At 32.7% G+C, this 4,747-nt stretch overlaps 1 long non-coding RNA gene across 1 annotated transcript; it reads left to right on the forward strand.

Moving 5' to 3' along the window:
- Window positions 1–531: 531 nt before the first annotated feature.
- LOC148951824 (uncharacterized) lies at window positions 532–4,077 on the forward strand. Its single transcript, XR_016141753.1, has 2 exons — window positions 532–1,781; window positions 3,808–4,077. It is a non-coding gene; the product is annotated as an uncharacterized LOC148951824 (long non-coding RNA).
- The last annotated feature ends 670 nt before the right edge of the window (window positions 4,078–4,747 follow it).

Here is a 4,747-nt window from a genome sequence, read left to right on the forward strand (position 1 = left end):
TCGTCAAGATCTTGGGATCAAGGAATAGTTGACAAATACAATTCACTGAGATCTAGGCTAGAACTGCAAAAGACTAGCCAATCGTATACACGGGGTAAGTCCGGCCCCCCGTGTCGGAATTTACCCTGTACGGGGCAAGTCCGACATGCTGGAGTTACCCCGAACGGGGGTTTTTCTGGGGTAAGTCCGACACCCCTTGTATCTCCTGACTGGCTTGAGGATAAAATACTAATAAATTACAGTAAATACTTCAACTATCCTATCAACTCATCATCTATTTACAGTCATTCCATCCTTTCTTTAGGTTTCTGCACTATCATTTAAAAATTACTACCCACCTTATGACCAGCAAAGATACTCTCCTTGAAATTTCAAAATTTAGTCAACACAAGAGGGGTTAAAAAATGGCGGCAATACTGAACACTGTTGTCAAGTACCAAGCCAAAGGAAGAAAATAAAGTACAGAACCACAGATTTCTGTCTTCACTGAATCAGATAAGACGGGGGTGACGGAGTTACCCCGGTGTCGGACTTACCCAAGTTCACCCTATCGATTTATTATTCGAACCAGTATAAAATTTACACGCTTGTTTGATAAGAAAACGCAAACGCTGAAGGAAAATGTGAAAAATGGTCTGGATCATTAGTGAATTCCTCGAGTTTTCACCCTCGACCGATGATTTTCCATACTGAACATTAAAGTAGATAGTGTTAGTTTATTTGCAGAAGTTATTCGCGTTTCTGCTCTTTTGCTGTTGCATTGTACTCGGACTTTGTTTTACCTCAGTCTGCACATTTACCAAGTAGCAAAGCGAAAAAGATTGCTTTGGCTTCATGCAACGTCAGCTATGTAATATTTCGTTGTGTCTTTGAAACGAAAGGGCGTATCTCCTTCCTTTGTAAGAATGAGAGAAACATTTCTCTAGTGTATTTTATGCACTGATAATATTGGTAGGTGTATTTGAGACTGGCAATTATTGGAAATAGATATTTGGGTACCTGTAAGTCATAGACTACGATACATTATTTTGTTAATGCCAAAATAATGCATATGTACTTGAATGCCAACTTTAGTTTCTGCAGAATGTCTCTTTCAAACCCTCGGACAAAAGCAAAAAGTTCAAGATCCTTATTTTTGCTCTCGTATAAAGTTATAATATGTGCTTTAAAAATTATACTACCTTCCTTTTAAGAATGGCTAAATTTTGAATCTTGACCATAGGGGATTCAGTTATCCCCTTGAGATCCCACTGAAATTGATGAAAGACCTGTGAGATTTCATAAGCTGGCTGTTAACTGCTGTTTCAACTTATTTCTTATTTATGGTGTCTTCCCGTGTAAAAAAAAATAAAATATTTTTGAAAAGACGGTATGCAGTATGAAATCTTTTCAAATTGTATGCGGTTAAAAGACAAGCGACAGTAAAACTCCATGTGTAGAAGAATGAAAAAATTCAAAAAAAAATTTTTGAAATAAATATCTTATCTCTTATATTGCAAAAAAAGCTAATGATATTCCCCGTCTGTAAGTTCGGTCAATATCACTGGCTGAATTACTACTAAGTCATTTTTAGTTAAAGGTAAATCCGTTTTTTGATATTTTTATTTGATACTTTGATGCGTTTTTTGATACTATATCATTAATTTCTTAATATGTATTTTAGTGCCTAACATGAAAAAGAGATTATGCGTTCAGTTAGTAAATCGCACTGGGCTTGACGAAGCAGGAATTGCCGAACTGCCGAATTGCTGAAGACGTACACCCCCCGAAACAGACAACAGGTAATTGCAAAAAAAAATTTACAGATTTAAGAAAGTAATTACAATAATTCAAAAACCTTCAAAAGAAAACCAGACACTGAAGCTTGGGAAAAATCGTTGTTAGAAATTGGATTTGCATTAAAAATCAAATATCTTTGAAAAGATACCGTATGAAGACATTAAATTACGTCTAGAGCAAAAAATGGTAATTGCAAAATTATTTGTATATATTTTAAGAAGGGATTAAAACTATTCAAAAACCTTAAATAAGAAAATCAAAAGTTTAAAGATTTGTAGATATCGTTGTTACAAATGGGACTTTCTTTAATAATAAAATATTTTTGAAAAGACTGCAGTATGAAAAGACAGCCAATTATATCATATTTTATGCGGTTAAAAGACAACTGACAGTTAAAATCAATATGCAGAAGTCTGCAGTATGAAAAGGCATTAAATTAAGTAAAAAGTAAAAAACTGTAATTGCAAATATATTTGTATGTATTTTAACAGGGGAATACAACAGTTCAAAAACCGCAAAAAAGAAATCAAAAGTTTGAAGATTAGTAGACAATATACAAAGACCATTTCCATTTCATAGTCCAAAAACATTGCAAAATTTCTTTTTTTTAAGTACACGGATTAACAAGGTGACAAATTTTTAAATAGCTAGTTATTATTTAAACTTTAAAAATTTTGTGGTCCTGAGAAATAATTTTAATGTTTTAATTAAAACTTACAAATACCTGAAATCTTTGAAATTAGTTTATTTTTTTGTTAGATAAATCAACTCACTAGGTGATTAAGATTACAGGTTTGAATGTGACCAGTTATAAAATGTCAGTAAGCAGGCACAAAAAAAACAATTTACAATTATTATTGACGATTCTTTGAAACCACCTGAGCTATCAAACGCGATAAGATCAAGAGAGCAGCCCCAAAAAATTAAATTTACAATTGGTTATAATCAGAAATATGGACCATCAAATGAAACAAGACCGAAGATTCAGCGTCTTAATTGAGACAAATTCTGCTTGTTAAAGATTCAACAAGCCAAATTTGAAATTTGACAAAAAAAACTTAATGAATAAAAATAACTTATAGGTACTTTAATTTATTAATAGAAATTTGGTTGGAGGCTCGTCTTTCAGGTAAAAGCAAATTTATGCTTGTCAAAGATTTGACAAATCAGCACCAATTGACATTTTTCGTAATTTACAGTTAGATAAATAGTAGATGGCTATCAGCTTTCCAATACCTGTTGATGACATCTGATGAATTATCGTATACATGTTTCCCAGCCTGCCTTGTTCAAAACAACATGTACCATCGTTTTTCATGCCTCAAGTAAATCCAGTTATTATTCCTGTAGACTTGACTTTGTGGCTTACCGTATTTTGATTTTGTAGGGTAGAGTTGGGGGTCCTTTTTTATTTCAATTTCTATCAAGCCTTTTACAATATTATGTTAAACAAATATACTGTAGCAAATTTTTATAGATAGTAAGTATTTGATCAAATATTGTAGTCAATATATTTAGTTTGTTTAATTTTAATATTACATCTAGTAAATAAATACTAGTTGATTTTTGGTTTCAGTTGCCTGCACAGAGGTTGGCCACCGCTCTTGCCAAGGTTGCTTAATGGAGATAGTTGATGTTTATTATGAGGAATGAGGCAATGATTTCTGTTATATATACAGACTGTTTAAACTGCTGGTAAATATCTAATTGTGAGAACAAGCAGGTCACCATCAAGTTATGGGCTTCCATTAGTAAAAGATACGGTTGTTAAATTTCTGATTGCAAGATCATGCAGAAAATTATCAAGTTATTAATGCGCTGGAGCTCCCGCTATTAAAAAAAGAAACTCTAGGTACTGCCAATATTTTTAAAACTTGAATTTTACCGTGGGCACCCAAACATGAAACTGAATGTTAATGTTAATCAAATTTCTCAGGCCTACGTCTTACATCTCTGTTGAAAATCTTTGTACTTGGTGAATTTATATCGTATTTATTTAAATTTTTATTTTCTTTGTTTCCATTTCAGATGCCACCTGCCCACCAAGTCTCCATCTGCTTGTAGTCTATTTGTTATTTATTTTCATGATTTGAGTTATAGAAGACGTCAGTTAAACACAATCACCGGAAATAATAGCATAGACTACTTGGAACTACTAAAATTCACTGGACACAATCGCTGGATATAATAGCATAGACTACCTTGAACTACCGAAATTCCCTTCAAAAAAACAAGAATCAGCTCCACCTATACTTTTTGTAGGCCTCTTTTTAGTAAATATATTAACATTTTGGAAAATTGTATGCGTAGCAACTTATGGGTTGTGAAGACAATTAAGAAATTTAAGGATTGTTCAGGCTGACTTTTTGGTTTGAGGCTTTTTTCTAATATTTTTTTTTTATCCAAGATTTGTAGACATACCACCTCACTCGATATAGTTGTTGATTGCAAAGTGTCTTATTTGATGATCCTGTTTTAAAAGTTAATATAGCCTAAAATGGGCAAAAACTGGTTTTTGTAACAACTTTAAACTTCTATTCCTAAGTTCCTGGAGCTAGGGAACCCAAACACACAATAACTAGTTTAAAAAAAGCATCTGTTCCACGAATTAAGGCCAAATTTTTCCTCCAAGTGGCATGGGACAACTGACCCAAGCAAGTTCTTGGGCCAAGAGGGCCATAGTGTATGAAAAAAGGATTCAGCGACAAGGTTCATATGAAAATCTTAGTTTTGACTTTTTGAACTTGATATTGAAATTTCTTGTTGCAAAGATTATTTTGAAACCTTGAATGGCTTTATCAATAACGTTATTACGTTATTATTTTATATTCATGCACCTGTATTTTAACATTGTTATTTAAGGGAAGCTTCTGGACAAAAATCACACACCAACGAAACTAGTAATTCTATCCAAGACAAAAAAAAACTGAATCAACATTTTAGAACTAAATCAAACAAATAAAGTATA

The sequence above is a fragment of the Artemia sp. Qi Xiang Cuo genome, chromosome 5 (assembly GCF_049724085.1).
Source record: "Artemia sp. Qi Xiang Cuo chromosome 5, ASM4972408v1, whole genome shotgun sequence".
Taxonomy (NCBI): Eukaryota; Metazoa; Arthropoda; class Branchiopoda; order Anostraca; family Artemiidae; genus Artemia; species Artemia sp. Qi Xiang Cuo.